The sequence below is a fragment of the Macaca nemestrina genome, chromosome 2 (genome assembly GCF_043159975.1).
Source record: "Macaca nemestrina isolate mMacNem1 chromosome 2, mMacNem.hap1, whole genome shotgun sequence".
NCBI classification, from domain to species: Eukaryota; Metazoa; Chordata; class Mammalia; order Primates; family Cercopithecidae; genus Macaca; species Macaca nemestrina.
The window spans coordinates 52,897,799-52,914,847 of record NC_092126.1 but is presented as its reverse complement, the minus strand read 5'-3'; the positions used below and the strand labels follow the sequence as shown (position 1 = coordinate 52,914,847).

At 38.0% G+C, this 17,049-nt stretch overlaps 2 long non-coding RNA genes across 2 annotated transcripts in view; one reads left to right on the top strand and one right to left on the bottom strand.

The window, feature by feature from the left end:
- LOC105463678 (uncharacterized) overlaps nt 1-17,049 on the bottom strand; it is an 84,918-nt gene that overhangs the window by 43,187 nt on the left and 24,682 nt on the right. The gene's annotated exons all lie outside the window — the stretch shown is intronic.
- Nucleotides 9,459-17,049, top strand: part of LOC139361895 (uncharacterized) — a 33,640-nt gene continuing 26,049 nt past the window's right edge. Inside the window, exon 1 of the long non-coding RNA XR_011619801.1 lies at nt 9,459-10,627. This is a non-coding gene — a long non-coding RNA (uncharacterized lncRNA). The remainder of the gene's footprint in view (nt 10,628-17,049) is intronic.

Genomic DNA, 17,049 nt, shown 5'->3' with positions numbered 1-17,049 from the left:
TAGACTTCCTTTAACTTTAATATCATAAACACAGATGAGTGACTAGTTTTTAATTCTTATTTTATTCTTTGCTTTGGCTGTCAAAAAGTAAGGGTTTATGTTTGGCTATAGTAGCAATCCTGAGTTTAGCAATAATAATAGCTAAATAATAGCTCTCATTTATTTACGAAAAAAGTGCTAATGTTTAAGAGCAATTTGTAAAGTTATTGTCTGATTTTTGCACTCCAAAAATAAAAATTAAAAGAGGGCAGTTCCTGCAAATAAATATACCTGAAATTAATACACAAGAACTTTTTGAGCCACTTGCTTTATTCCTGTCCTGGCTCTGACCTACGTTATATTCTGATATAAACAGGAGAAAAGTATACATAGTCTAATGTTACAGATTTCAACAGCTGTTAAAATCACACAGTAATTGTTCCTTCACACTGTGTAGAGTTACACCATGGTGAATTTGCTGCTCATATGCAAGGAAGGAAATCAGAATCTAGACATTGATGAGTACTCGTTAAATCAGACACATATATACACAAAATGCTTTGATGCACTCTTTTTCTTTTGTGTTTTACTCTAGTGCCATGTAAAATATACAGCCAAGACTTTCTGGAAGTTTCTGATTCTCCACTGCTTCATGGAAACGCACATGAATATAAAGCATACGAATGACCAGATCTGTGGCTGCACCCATCAACTGCTTACTATCTCAGACACCCCAGTCCAGAGGACCACCAAGGGGAGCACAAATTCAAATTACAGTTCTTAGAGGTTCCAGATGGACTTTTCATTTATGATCTAAACTGAGATAGCTTTGAGAGAAAAAGAAGGCACAATTAATAATTTTGCCAGGACTATAGGTGTAAATATATACTAGACAAATTAGGATGCGTAATCACCATACCTAACAGGCTCAGATTATTTCAAATCTACCATTGTAATTGCTGGTGGGCTGAAAAGGATGTTGAGCCAAAATATTTCTGCACCTCCCTTTCCTTACTGATGACTTAAATTTCGCCATTACGGATTCATTGCTTTGGATTAGAAGTTGTCAACCAGGGATAATTTTGCCACCAGGGGATATTTGCATAATGATATTTTTCATTGTCATGACTGGGATGGGGGCTGTCACTGGCATCTAATGGATAGAGAACAGGGATGCTGCTAAACATACTACAATGCTCAGAACAGTCCCCAACAAAGAAGAAATTATCGAGCCCAAAGTGCCCATAGGGCAGACTGAGGTTTGGGAACCCTGCTTTGGATTACGCAGTCTCTTCTGTTGCTCCCATTTGAAGATACATGAAGGTCAAGAGAATGATACGACAAGTCACAGTCTGGGAGAAAATATTTGCAAAAGAAATATCTGAGAAAAATCTGTAACAATTATCCAAAACATACAAAGAACTCTTAAAACTCAACAATAAGAAAACAACATGAATAAAAAAATAGGTAAAAGACACGGACAGACACCTCACCAATGAAGAGCTACAGATGGAAAATAAGCATATGAGAAAATGCTTAACATCATATGTCACTAGGGAATTGCAAATAAAAACAACAATGATACTATTACACACCTATCGCAACAGCCAAAATCCAGAACACTGACAACACCAAATGCTGGAAAGGATGTGGAACAACAGGAACTCTCATGCATTGCTGCTGGGAATACAAAATGATACAGCTGCTTTGGAAGACAGTCTGGCAGTTTCTTACAGAACCAAACATTTTTACCGTAGATCTAGGAATTGCACCCCTTGGTATTTACCCAAAGAAGTTAAAATTTATACAAGTTTTATTTATAATTGCCCAAACTTGGAAGCAACCAAGATGTCCTTCAGTAGGTAAATAGAAAAATAAACTGTGGTACATCCAGGCAATGAAATAGTATTCGGTACTAAAAGGAAGTGAGCTATCAAGCCATGAAAAGACAAGGAGGAACATTAAGTGCATATTGTTAAGTGAAGGAAGCCAATCTGAAAAGGCTACATATTGTACAATTCCATCTATGTCACTTGTTTGAAAAGGCAAAATGATGGAGACAGTAAAATGATCAGTGGTTGCCAGAGGTTAGGAGGAGGAAGTGATGAATAGGCAGAGCACAGAGGGTTTTTAAGGCAGTGAGATTATTCTGTATGATACTATAACAGTGTATACATACCATCATACACTTGTTAAAAGCCATAGACTCTACAGCACCAAGAGTGAACCCTAGTGTAAATTGTAGACTGGGTAGTAATGATGTGCCAATGGAGGTTCATTGATTATAATAAATGTGCCACTGTGGTGCAGGATTTTGATAGTTGGGGAGGCTGTACATGTGTGGGGGGCATATGAGAATGCTCTGTATCTTTTGCTCAATATTGCTATGAACTTAAAACTGCTTTTAAAATGGATACATGAAGGATGCACGTAAGTCCTTCATACTTCATATCAAATGATTTTATCAAATGGTAAGAGAAAGTGATAAATGCAGGAGTAGTAAGTAAAAATATTACTGTCTTTAGAATACTGCCTATGCTGACTCTGCTATAGTGGACTGGGAGTGGTTAGGAGATGAGGGAGGTGACTGCAATTAGCTGATGTTTTGAGAGAGGTTATAAAAATCATATATTCATTTATTCATTTCACTAGCCAAATTTTATTAAGCCCTGCTGTTGGCCAGAGCCTTAGGGATTTCCCATAAGCCTCCCATTTCCATAGTGGAAAACAACGTAAAACTTGAACTAGTGAAGCCTAACATCCTGGCCATTCCACTGCCCCCAGAGGCCACCATTTACCGTATAGTCACTAGACCTATGCTGGCATCATCAAAACTTTGAGTATGAACCTTAAACTGAGGCTACAGCTTCCCCAAATGTGACATGATTGGTTTTGCTCAACGATTATGCATTCCAGTTATTCATCTTGTAAGCAGGTTCAAACTGCCGCAGTACCCTGAGTTTTAGTGTGTAGAATGGGTCAAGTATGTAGGCCAGAAATGCCCTATATCCTGGATCTTGAAATGAGTGGGAAAGAAGGAAGACATTTATCTAAAGAAGCATTTCCCTTAGTGTCCCATGCATGCCAATGATTGGCTTCTGTACTCTTCTAATGTCCTAACCTAAACTATAGAGTTTGTCCTGTCCCCCTAACTTCAGACCTTAGAGACATACAGGGCATATCCAAACAACAACTAGTAATACCAACCCTAGTTACACTGATGACACCAAGACCCTATGCAGATGCCTCAGAGTGAATGTTGCTACAGAAAGACAGACTAAATCGATGATGGGATTAGCATGTGCTGAACTCTGGCAAAAGCAATTTATTTTTTTTGTCTCATTCCAGGCAGCTGGTGAGATTTTTCCCCTCCCCAGCCCCCAAAATAGATAATCCTTGGTTTTCCTAAAAGTAGCATAATTTTCCTGATGTAAATAGTAGATACCGCCATAATCTCTTGTCAAAGATTGCTTCAGAAGGGAATAATTTTTCTGTGAAACTTCAATTAAGGAAAGAAGTAGCTCAGTGAGTATGCAAACATATAGGAGGTGTAACTCTGAAACTTCCACTGCAAGTATTATTCTATGCAAAATATTGTTTTTTCTTTTTATATATGATGCGGAGGTAAGATTAAGAATTATTTTAGACACCATTAAACCACTCCCACGGTCTTTACATTTCTTCTAGTTATCCTTTCATCTTCTAAGTCCCTATATTTTGAAGTTTTCAATTCCCTTTTGTTTCTGACTTGTGTTTCTAGTTTTTCATAATCCTCCTTTCACTGCTTTTCTTTTGGTTCAATCTGATGCCTTTCTTATTTCATTCTGTTTACTACAGCATTTTCTTTTCTTTTTTTTTTTTTTTTTTTTTGAGACGGAATCTCGCTCTGTAGCCCAGGCTGGAGTGCAGTGGCTGGATCTCAGCTCACTGCAAGCTCCGCCTCCCGGGTTTACGCCATTCTCCTGCCTCAGTCTCCCGAGTAGTCGCCCGGCTAGTTTTTTGTATTTTTTAGTAGAGACGGGGTTTCACCGTGTTAGCCAGGATGGTCTCGATCTCCTGACCTCGTGATCCACCCGTCTCGGCCTCCCAAAGTGCTGGGATTACAGGTGTGAGCCACCGCGCCCGGCCTACTACAACATTTTCTGTGTGCACTTTTGTACTTATTTCCACTGCCTTTTTGCTCCCAGTTTTAGTGTCTAATCTCCTTCATCTGTTGTGTGTGTATGTTTTGCTTTTTGCCACCGATGATAATTATTTTTACTTCTGAGGATTGCTGCTTTCTTTTTAAAAAAAGAGTTAGAATGTGAACATTTTATCTGCTCTCATTTGTGGTATCTTTGTTTATTTCTTGAGTCTTCCAGTTTGGAACTCTCTCTCTGTGCCACAAATTCTGCCCTTCAGAAACTCTTTTACGACATGCCATAATGTGTAGCTCAATCTAATTAAGAGAATAGGGGAAAAAACCCAGATGGTAAAAAAATTGGGCTGAGATTATCAGCCACCAATATTTCGGTTTGTTAGAGGACTCTCTCCTTTTGTTTGAGGGGGTGGAGGGGCTGTCCACTGCAAATATGCCTCTCTATGCCTTGATGACATGTGCATTGGAGGAGTTTCTGGAATAGACATTTAATAGCCTTCAATGGTCGCTGAAGGAAATTAGTCAGTGTTGCCAAAAATATCAGAGAACTAAGCAGAAGAGTAGGAATATCATGGAGAGTGGGCTAAGGGATTAAGAAACAAAGAAAGAACTGGAATGTTCAATTGGTTAAGGAAAATCTCAGTATGGATAAGAAACACAAAGCTTATGTCTGTGAATGTCCTAGAAGCTGTGTTATATCACTTCACCTGTCACTTTGATGAATTACTATTTACTGTAGTGAAGCCACGTTACACCATTCACGTGGGTCAATCTTCCTTTTTAAAAATCTGACCTCAGGTTCCCAAAACCTAGTCTCCTAAGGAAGAACAGCAGGAACTTTACTTTGTACTTAGGAATTAACAATTTGAATTTTTCCTGTATGTGACTCTGCAGATACATCTTTTTAAAAACTCACCGAAATTAGGCAGTTTCTAATAATTTTTAAATAGGTAGGCCACTGGCTTGGGATGGAATTGTTCCTACGTGTATTATTTATTTGGAAGAGAATTTGCCTGAGCTAACTAGGTTGGAAATCGGCATGTAATGTAAATTTATTGAGGGTTAGAGGTGTGTCTTTTACAACTGTATATCCCAGGAGAACCTACTGCAGACCTCTGTACATTGTTAGCACTTAACAAATACTTGTTGAAACAATGCACAAAAGAATAAATAGCAAATTTCGGTGAAGTTGGAAGGGACCCCAAGTGATCAGCATGTGCTTCTCCATCCGGAATGAGGTAAATGGACAAGTGCACACGAAGGTTTCTTTCTACCTGGATTCACTTTTAATATAGGAACAACAGGGTCAGCTCCTTGTTCTTGAGGATTCATGGGGATTGGAAATTACAAGCCAAGTTCCCAATTTACAGAGTGTGTGGAAACAGTTTGATGGACAAACTCTGTAACGACAAAAGTGTATCACTTATCAATCACCTTCAGCAACCAAACTGGGAGCTCAGAGCAGCCCTTGTTAAGTAACCATATAGGTGAGGCAGCACAGGAGATTCAAACAAAATCAAATGTGAGGAGACTGCAATAATGCTTTCTGAGAATTGATATTCCCAAGTTGGCATACAGATCTAGTTAGACACAAAGCCATTCTCTTTCCCATAAATTCAGGGAATACTAAGCTAAACCAAAAGCCTGTCTTATTTTAGTTGATTGGACAAAGTGGGGTTTCTAAATGTTAAAGGAGACAAAATGAAAAGACTTCATAAGTATTGTTAGAGAATTTACAGCAGGAACCAGCAGTTCGTTTTTCCTTCCGACTTTACAGCCTGTGACTGATGACTAGTTAGTGAGTAAGCAAGTGTAGAGTAAGTGTAAGGAAATGATAATTATTTCTTATCGATACTGATAATTGTATCAGTTTAATAGTAAATAAGTGTGCTGTGTGTTGGCAAGACTCTAATTCAAAGTAGCATTTCTATCATATGGACCTTGGGATTACTTTTAGCACATTCACCACCTTGTAAGCAAGACTTTGGCCCTCTTCATGGCACGGATATTTACTGGGCAATACCTTGCCACACACACTAGGCACTGGAGATAAATAAATCAAGGAGGTAGCAACTGCCTTGTGGAAGGGGGGTTTCGTCATGCCAACACAACCTAAGGTAAGCTCAGAAATTCCATCCTCAATGGCTTTTTTTTCCCCTAAAAGCATAACACATACAGTAGTTCCCCCTTATTTGTGGTTTCTTAGCTGTCGTCAGTTGAGGACAAAAAATATCAAATGGAGAATTCCAGAAATAAACAATTCATAAATTTTAAATTGCCCATTGTTTTGCGGTGATGAAATCTCTCACCGTTCCACTCAGCCCTGCATGGGACATGAATCACCCCTTTGTCTAGGGTATCCACATCCACGCTGTATTAGCTACCTGCCTGTGGGTCACTTAGTAGCCACGTTGGTGATCAGATGGACTGTCATGGTATTGCAGTGCTTGAGTCCAGGTAACTCCTATATTTCTTAATAATGACCTTAAAGTACAAGAGCAGAGATGCTGGCATATTGTTATAATTGTTCTACTTTATTATTCCTTACTGTTGATTTCTTATTGTGGCTAATTTATCAATTAAACTTCATAATAACTATTAATGTATAGGAAAAACATGGCATATATAGAATTTAGTACTATTAATATCTGCAGTTTCAGGTATCCACTGAGGGTCTTGGAATGTATTCCCCAGAGATAACAGGGGATTACTGTATATTGGTTGATTTGAATGGATTTCCTTCCCCCACCTTGCCACCTGATTCCACCACAGCCTCTTTGAATAGACCCCATAATTCAGACATGACAATGTCATGGTCTCTAACATGACAGTATTTTTTAAAAAGACTTTTAAATAAGTCTATATGTTGGCAAGTGCAATTTCATGTGTATTTTGCTTGATAAAGTTTGATTAGCTAATGAAGTATAGCAATACCTAATATTTATAATACCTCGTAATTCAGCCTCATATAAAAATTTAAATTAAATATTTAACATAGCATGTTGTGGTTACTTTGAAATATTATGTGCTGAGGTAGGGCACGGATTTACTAAGCACTGACAAATATATTATGTTTTATTTACTCTCAGTATCACTTTATTGTTGCCTTACTTCCTTCTACTTCAGTTATGTCTTAAAATAACTGTTCTGTACTTCAGCAATAACACATACAGCAGAAAATTCGGAAAACCAATAAAAACTCAAAAGAAACAGGAAAATAAGTTACCCCAAATCCTGTCGCACGTGGGTGGCTTCCATTATGTTTGGCAAAGCCTTATAATGTTTTTTTCATGAGTCTTATGTTGCTTGACAAAAATTGTATCACATTATATTTACAGCTTTGAACCTGTTTTTCTCTTAACAACATACTGGGGGCTGTTTTCCCATGTCAGCAAAGATTCCGTTAAATGGCTGAATAGCATCAAAGTGTGTTATTCTTAAATTGCTGCATGCTGCCTTGCCATGGACCAGCGGGAATACAGCCCCAGAAGTAGTGGTTTCATCCAGACCAAGAAGTCATTCTTTGCATTCTCGGTGGAGGGTCCTCCCCTTAGGAATGTGGAGCTGATGATGCCAAGTGTGTCCTTGACCTTCTGGGCAGGATGGAAAGCTCTTCTATTTTCTCAGGCTTCTGCCTGATAAGGGTGATCAAACAGCAAGATTCAAGATTTATTACTCAGGAATCTAATTTATTTGCAGTTGTTTAGAGCTTTCATTGGTGTCCTGATCCTTTTATCCATTTGCTGCCTTATTTTAGAAACTCATCAGTTGAAGCCAATATCAATCAACAAAACCCCAGTTTGCACCCTATTTACAATTCTGAATCAGTTTCTTTTCTGTTTTAGTGCTTCTCTTCTATGTGATTGTTCCTATAGTGGTCAATATCAATATATCATATTTGGCTAGCACTTATTTCTGCAAAATGCAACTAAGACATGTTCATTAGTTGTTTAAAAATGTAAATTCAATAGAAAATTTACCTCAAAATTTGACTGTGATGTGAACGTGAATGAACGTATTTTCCTATATCTATCATATTGTTATATATGTAATTTTTAATAATGCAAGTTCCAATTTTTAAAAACATTTTTCTCTTGAGTATATCAGTTATAAAATGCCTAAAGTTATTAAATCCTGTGACGTGGCATCTTATGTGTGTGTGTTTTTTTTTTTTTGAGATGAAGTCTTGCTCTATTACCCAGGTTAGAGTGCAGTGATATGATCTTGGGGTCACTGCAACCTCTGCCTCCTGGGTTCAAATAACTATTCTGCCTCAGCCTCCCAAGTAGCTGGGATTACAGGTGCCTACTACTACCCCTGGCCAATTTTTGTATTTTTAGTAGAGATGGAGTTTCACCATGTTGGCCAGGCTGGTCTCGAACTCCTGACCCCAGGTGATCCACCCACCTCGGCCTCCCAAAGTGCTGAGATTACAGTCATGAGCCACCGTGCCCAGCCAATGCATTTTAGAGTCTAGGTTTTGGAAGTCCTAGAAAAGCTTATGATAATCAAAAACAATAAATTATTTCTAAACCATGACGTAAAATAGCAATAATGGACAGTTATGACATTCATGCCAAGTGTGCTCTACTTGAGCACTTTTCATATTTTATTTCAATAAACTTCTTAAAACAACCCAAAACCAGTTACTATTATAGGCCCCATTACTGCAGATGAGGGAAACCCAAGTGAGAATTTCTTAAAAGCCTAATTTTTCACTACCTTTTTCCTCTAAGAAGGTGAATATGAATCTTGGTGCTAATTGCTCCCCCCTTAAAGTTAATAATCACACTATTAATAGCAATATGAGTCATCATTCATTGGGTACATATCATGAGAAGCAGGTACTTTATAAATATTATTCCTAATCGTCACGTGGTAGATTGTATTTGTAGCTACAATAATCTCTCCTTTCCACATGCTCCTCTGCAATGTGACCTAGCCAATCTCCCATCAAGCCCCTCCAATCTCCACTCCCTCAATTTCTCCACCCCCTCCAATAAGGGTGGGCCCTATGACTGCTTTGACCAAGAGAATACAGCAGAAGTGACATTATGCCAGTTTTAAGACCTAGGCCTTAAGATTTTACCTGCTTCCACTTCCTGCCTCACAGAATATTTGCTGTGGGGACCTAGATACTGTGTAAGAAATATGACTATCTGGGACCACCATGTCATGAGAAACCCAAGCTGTATGGAAAGGCGCAAGAGTAAGGGTCATCAAACTATAGCCTGTAGGCCAAATCTGGCTCGTCACATTCTTTCTAGCTAAGAATGGCAGGGAGGGGCAGCCAAAAGAATAACAACAGTCTGTGATACGTAAAAAGTATATGAAACTTAAATAAAATGTTATTGAAACTATCACACTTATTTATTTACTTATTGTCTGTGGCTGCTTTCATGCTACAATGGCAGAGTTGAATAGCTGTGACAGACATCATATGACCCTTGAAGCCTAAAATATTTACTATCTGGACCTTTACAGGAAAAGTCTGCCAACCCCCAGCCTCAGAGGATAAGAGGGAGAGGCCAGGAAGCATCAAGGAGCTAATACATATAAGTATATAAATACGCCATGTATCTCAAACCTTCCGCCTCCAGCCAATTTAACTGATGCCACGTGGAACAGAGACAAATTACCCAGCTGAGCCCTTCCCAAATTCCTGATCAACAATAGCAAAAGCAAAATAAATGACTGTTTTAAGGCATTAAGTTTTGAGTAGTTTGTTACATAGCAAGAAATAACTGAAACACCTTACAACCATCCTACAAAGGAAGATGTTATGCAGATATTTGGATGAGGAAATGGAAGCTCAGAAAGATTAAATAACGCACTGAAGTTCACACAGCTGGCAAATAAGGAGCTCGGATTTCAACCCAGGTCCTTTCAATTCCTAAGCTTTATTTGTGATACAGTAGCCCCATAATATTCAGCCTTTACTCTATTGCAATACATTTTATGCCCATGTCAGTCTTCATTAACTCAAAAAAAGTGTACTGACAATTGTCACCACAGGTAAGCACTGCACTAAGCTTTGTGGGGAAACAAGAGATATAATTTAGATGGAATCTGAAAATTTTACTTAACTTTTTACTTAGCTAAGAAGACCAAGGGTTATTATAATGTGATGATGGATGAAATATTGTAAATTAAAATTTGACACATTTACTCTGAAGGTGGTGGCCTACAGAATCCCATTTTAGGTAACAAAACCTTCAGAAAAGCTATTTGTTTGATCTTTATGTCACAGTTCTAGGACTTTCCTTTAAGGAGCAAGTCGTTAGCAGTCAGTGAAGAGATGGCATGAAAGCTCATCCTGCCTACCTGCAAAGTTAGTTACACATTAGTGTTTTACTTTGTTTTTTCATTTCAGATTAACTGTCCTCTTCCATGTTCAAACCATATGTAACTGTAACTGAATGGAAGTTAAACATCTGGAAACTGTTAGGATTGAATAGCAATGAAAGGCAGGAAACACAAGACTATGGAAAGTGGTTTTGAACAACCAGGGTAAGGAATGTAAAGAAAACTAAGCATATTCCAAGTTGTCTGCCATTATCATACATTCTCAAGGTCGTTACTGGAGATGGGTCCCTCTCAAGTGAAGGCTGTCAACTAGGAACACAGCTAGATGAAATACAGTATGGTGAAAATGGAGGCAACTATGGATTTAAAGGTCATTTCCTTGTTTATCAAGGGCCCTACTTAAATGTAGGCTGCCTGAGAGCCAAAATATGTCACCTTTATAATATTTGATAGCCAGTGGTTTGTTGGGACTGGGGCATACCAGCTTGCAACAACTGATTACATTTTTAGGAATTTTTGTGAGCCGATTGTTGAACTTTGCCATGATAGGAGCATTTACACCGTGGAATCTAGCAAATAGAATAAGTCAGGGCTCTTTTTTAAGACAGCCAGTTTGCCAGCACACCACTGAGACAGAATCAATTAAAAATGATTAGCCAGTAGTCCAAAATTCTTTAGAGTGTGTGATAAACTATAACACGTTCATTACATTTATGCTTTTCAATAATTTTTAGTGACACGAGAAACAAATCTGGAAGCAAAAGTATAGCTCCAATATAGTCCCCAAAATGCTAAAACATATAGCTATATGTACAAAATTATAAGAAAGAAAATGTATCAATGTCTGCACAGTGGTTATCTTTGGGCTGTAGATTTACGAGTAACTGTTGTTTCATGCATTATATCTTTCAAGTATTCTATAAGCATTGCTTTCTTAATTAAAAACCATTCACAATAATGTACCTAAGTATTAACCTTTTTAAATTTTGTGTACAGGAATGACAGAGGGAGGGTTTACAGGAAGAGAGGTTGGAAGAGGAGGACTTTCTCTTCTTAACACATTCAGTCCTGTGAGAAAAGGATTGAGGAGAAACCATTATGATTGAATTGGAGCTAGGAGTTGGGCTAGGGTCACAGAGGGAATGAGTAGAGAAGCAAAAGACGAATAGAGAGAGGCAGGAAAAGGGAATACTAAAACAGGGATCAGAAACTGTATCCCTAGCAGCTATATAAAGAAGCCATGTCATAGTCATTTCACTTTTTGAGCATCAATTGTTTCATCTCCAACGTGTGCAGGCCACACTAGAAAACAATGCACAAATTTCATTTTAATCAAGATGTTCTAAGTGAACTTCCTCTTAAGGGCAGCCAGCTCTCAGGGTAGGTGTGCAGCAGCATGAGACTCACCTGGCAAAGGAAAGTAGAGGAATGTTTGCTGGAGAGGAAGGAAGGGAATTGTGCAAGATGAGAGTAGAGGGATGTCGTTTAGTGAGGGTGCTGGAAGAAAACTGTCCTAATTGTAAAACCTCAATGGTAGTATCAAAGGGATGTTTGGGGACAAAAATATGACTCCACATTTGTTTTATTTTATATGTAGATAAAGAAGTCTTGCTCCTCACAGACAAATTTCTAACTTCTACCAAGGAATTTCTGAATGTAGTCTGTATGATAAGATCCCTGATTATGTGTTATAATGAGAAAATCAGGAATCTTCATTAGAAAGTTTCTCTGCAACTGAATAAATTTTGTTTAGTAATGTTTTAAACACATCTCTTAAGGTCCAGATTATTTTCTAGGATCACATTATAAAAAAGATCTTAAAAATACAGTAGAATTTTTTTTTTTTTGAGATGGGGTCACATTTTGTCACCCAGGCTGGAGTGCAATGGGGTGATCCCTGCTCACTGTAGCCTCAACCCCCTTGACCTCAAGCGATCACTCCTGCCCACCCCAAGTAGCTGGGACTACTGGCGCATACCACCAAGCCAGCTAATTTTTGTATTTTTCACAGAGACGTGGTCTCATCATTTTACTCAGGCTGGTCTTGAACTCATGAGCTCAAGTTGTCCACCCACCTTGGTTTCCCAAAGTGCTAGGATTACAGGTGTGAGCCACAGCACCCAGCCTAGTAGAGTTTTTATTAGTTGTTAACGCTGACACTAATGTAGTTAGAAAGAGGTAGAAACTAATGGCTCAGTATATTACTTTATCTGTGGGTTCCAATTATCTATACAAAGTTGTTGCTTATTTCTACAATAGTTTCATGTCTATTGTAGTTATTCTCACTCATCTTGAAGAAAAAAAATCCCCTGATGTGATAAAGTACAATAGTTCCAACTCATATATTTACAATGTAATTAAAGCTTAAACTTTAATCTTTTTATAAACCTTAATATGATTTAACGCGTATTACTTTATCTGTGGGTTCCAATTATCTATTCAAAGTTGTCGGTTATTTCTACAATAGTTTCATGTCTATTGTAGTTATTCTCACTCATCTTGAAGAAAAAAAATCCCCTGATGTAAGTACAATGGTTCCAACTCACATATTTACAATGTAATTAAAGTTTAAACTTTAATCTTTTTATAAAACTTGATTTAATGCATGCCATGTGTGCCTTTTTTTCAAGGAGATCTGTATTTTTTAAATGACTTTGTAAGTCAGTCTCATGTACACATATGATGTTGGAGCTAATTGGTTATCTCCATTTTAATTGTATTTTTGAGACATTATAAGAAAAACATCAATGTTGCATTCCACTGGATCCCTCTTCCCAAACAGACCTGGATGAGTCTAGCTTTGCCCAGGACCGTGGACTTCCATGTTATGTGGGGCTGGGTGCTGAGGACATCGACACATCTGTAACCAAATCAGTGAACCTCAGTGGGAGCTGAGAGCCATGTCTCTGGAATGAGGGCCTCTCATTCCTTTGTTCTCGATATTTCCTGGCAACGTGTACACAAGCACATGCTATTAACAGATGGTGGAAGGCATAATTGGGATTTTTATCATAACATATCCCTCATGCTTCCACCATGCGCCAAAGAAGAAGAGATGCTTGGACTAGCTAGCTTCGTCACAGCAGGACTAAAACCCCCTACTGTACTGCAAACCTCCCAAGACCCGAGTCCCTCCACGACAGACTCAACCACTCAGTGAGATGTGGTTTTCAGTCAGAAGTGCAGAGCCAACTTTGGCAGATATGTTCCTTCAGATTCCTTTTAAGATCAATTGTTAATGTGAGAGAGACTGGAGCCTAGTTTATCTGGTAAGTTGAGGCATACATCTGCGCTGCAGAGCTGAGGCCTATGGGATTGGCAGAGAGCCCTAAACTTTGTACAGACAACTGTGCCTCATAACCCGCACAGATGAAAAGGTCTCCTTTGCTTAACCCCATAGCTATGTGCTGAGCAAGTCAGAAAGAAAGCAGGAACAAGTATGGCAAAGAACTTAGCCAAAGAAGCTTAAGAGGATTAATTTTGATTTTTTGCTGTTGATGTTCAAATCTAGTGTGTGCCTTCTCAGTTCAAAATTGATTACCCAGGTCTGCTTTATAAAAGCATACATACATAGTGCATATTTTTAAGAGAAAATTAATTCTTCATAATTTCTAAGTCTCTAAAGAAGTATAGTTTATAATGTTCATATGACTCTTGTGCATTTATGCCGCTTGCATCATCTAAAGAATTTGAGGGGTTTTGTTAAAAGTATCTGCTGGCTGGGAATATTTCACATTACACGCAGGATGATTAAAATCGCAGGGCTACCCTTTGGGCACATGCCTGAGCATTGTAATCAGTGAGGTTTATATTTAGTGGTCAGTAGCATAGCTAAAGAAGTACCTCAGACAGCTTGAAATCTAACATGGTGGTGGTTATAGCTGGAGGTTAGGAGCTGGGAATCAGATGGTTGGGTTCAAATCTGACCCTTTCTCCTATCAGCTAAGTGACTTCGATCAACACACTCAACTTCTCTAAATCTTGATTTCCTCATTTGTAAATAGGCATGAAAATATTATCATGGGGTTAATTATATCATTATAAAATATTTTAAAATGTGTAAAACAAATAATTATAAAATATATAAAATACCATATGGTTGTGAGTTTTAAATGAAGTAATATGTGAAAGTACTTACCATAATACCTATTGCATAATATGTGCTAAATAAACATTAGCTATTATTTATACAAAGTGATGAACAGGGCTACATAATTTTCTAGCCCCACAGCAAAATGAAAATGTGGAACCCTTTGTTCAGAAAGCAAAGCAAAAAAAAAAAAAAAAAAAAAAAGTGCTGTTAAAGGTACTTAAAAAAAGCTTTTTATTCTCGTTCATGCTCTCTCTCAGCTTGTGATGGTGATATTGTATGTAATTACTAGACTTTTCCGATTTACCAAAAAAAAAAAAAAGAGAAGGAAAAAGAAGAAAATGGAAAGTGGAGTTCTCATATTACTCCCTCCAGGTTTCCACTATTATTAGCATCTTACATTAGTGTGGTACATTTGTTATACTTGACAAACCAATATTGACACATAATTACTAACTAAAATTCATAGTTTATATTAGAATTCACTCTTAATGTGTATAGTTCTACATGTTTTGAAAAATGCATAATGTCATATATCTACCATTACAGTATCATACAGAATAGTTTCACTGATCAAAAATATCCTTTGATAACTGGTTAATCATATGCAAAAAAATGAAACTGGATCCCTATCTTTCACCACATACAAAAATTAACTCCAGATGAATTAAAGACTTAATTGTAAGACCCTAAACTATAAAAATCCTAGAAGAAAACCTTGGAAACACCATTCTGGACATAGCTTTGGGAAAGAATTTATGACTACATCCTCAAAAGCAATTGCAAGAAAAACAAAAATTGACAAGTAGGACCTGGTTAAACTAAAGGGCTTCTGTACAGCAAAAGAAACTATCAACAGAGTAAATAGACAACCTGCAGAATAAGAGAAAATATTCACACACTATGCATTCAACAAAGATCTAATATCTGGAGTCTATAAGGAACTTAAAGAATTGAACAAGCAAAAAACAAACTCCATTAAAAAATGGGCAAAAGACATGAGCAAACACTTGTCAAAAGATGACATACAAGTCACCAACAAACATGAAAAAATGCTTCTCATCACTAGTCATCAGAGAAATGCAAATCAAAACCACAATGAGATATCATCTCATACCAGTGGAAATAACTATTATTAAAATGTCAAAAAACAACAGATGTTGGTGAGATTGTGCAAAAAAAGGGAATGCTTATAAACTTTGGTGGGAATGTAAATTAGTTCAGACACTGTGGAAAGCAGTTTGGAGATTTCTCAAAGAACTTAAAACAACTACCATTTGATCTAGTAATCCCATTACTGGGTATATATCCAAAAGAACACAAATTGTGCTACCAAAGGGACACTTGTACTTGCATGTTCACTGCAGCACTATTCACAATAGCAAAGACATAGAACCAACCTAGGTGCCCATCAGCGAAGGGTTGAATAAAGGAAATTTGGTACATATATACCACGGAATACTACACAGTCATAAAATAGAGCAAAATCACCTGGCCAACATGGTGAAACCCCATCTCAACTAAAAAAACAAACAAACAAACAAACAAATTAGCTTGGCATGGTGGCAGGTGCCTGTAATCCCAGCTACTCAGGAGGCTGAGGCAGGAGAATCACTTGAACCTGGGAGGCAGAGGTTGCAGTGAGCCGAGATTGCGCCATTGCACTCCAGCCTGGGTGACAAGAGCGAGACTCTGTCTCAAAAAAAAAAAAAAAAAAAAGGGAACAAAATTGTGTTCTTTGCAGCAACATGGATGGAGCTGGAGGCCATTATCCTAAGCAAATTAATGCAGGGACAGAAAACCGAATACCACATATTCTCACTTATAAGTGGGAGCTAAACATTGAGAACTCATGGACATAAAGGTGGCAACAATAGACACTGAGGACTATTAAAGAGTTGAGGAGGGGTTGAAAAACTAACAATTGGGTACTATTCTGTATCTGTGTGACAGGATCATTTGTACCCCCAACCCCAGCATCATACAATATAATCAGGGAACAAACTTGCACATGTACCTCCTGAGTCTAAAATAAAAGTTGGAGCCGGGCGTGGTGGCTCACGCCTGTAATCCTGGCACTTTGGGAGGCTGAAAGGGTGGATCACTTGAGTCCAGGAGTTTGAGACCAGCCTGTGTAACCCTGGCGAAACCCTGTCTCTACAAAAAAATACAAAAAACTTAGCTGGGCCTGGTGGGTGCACCTGTAGTCCCAGCTACTACTGAGGCTGAGTTGGGAGGATCACTTGAGCCCAGGAGGTGGAGGTTGCAGTAAGTTAAGGTTGCACCACTGCACTGCAGCCTGGGTGACAGAGTGAGACCCTGACTCAAAAAAAAAAAAAAAGTTGAAAAAACAAAAAAGATTCCTTGTGCTTCGCTTCTGCATCCTTTCCCCACTATTTCCCCCAGTCCCTGGAAACCACTGATCTTTGCATTGTCTCTTTTGCCTTTTCAGATGTCATATAGTTGGAATTAGATAATATGTAGCTTTTTCAGACTAGCTTCTTTTAATTAGCAATATGCATTTAAGCTTTCTCTT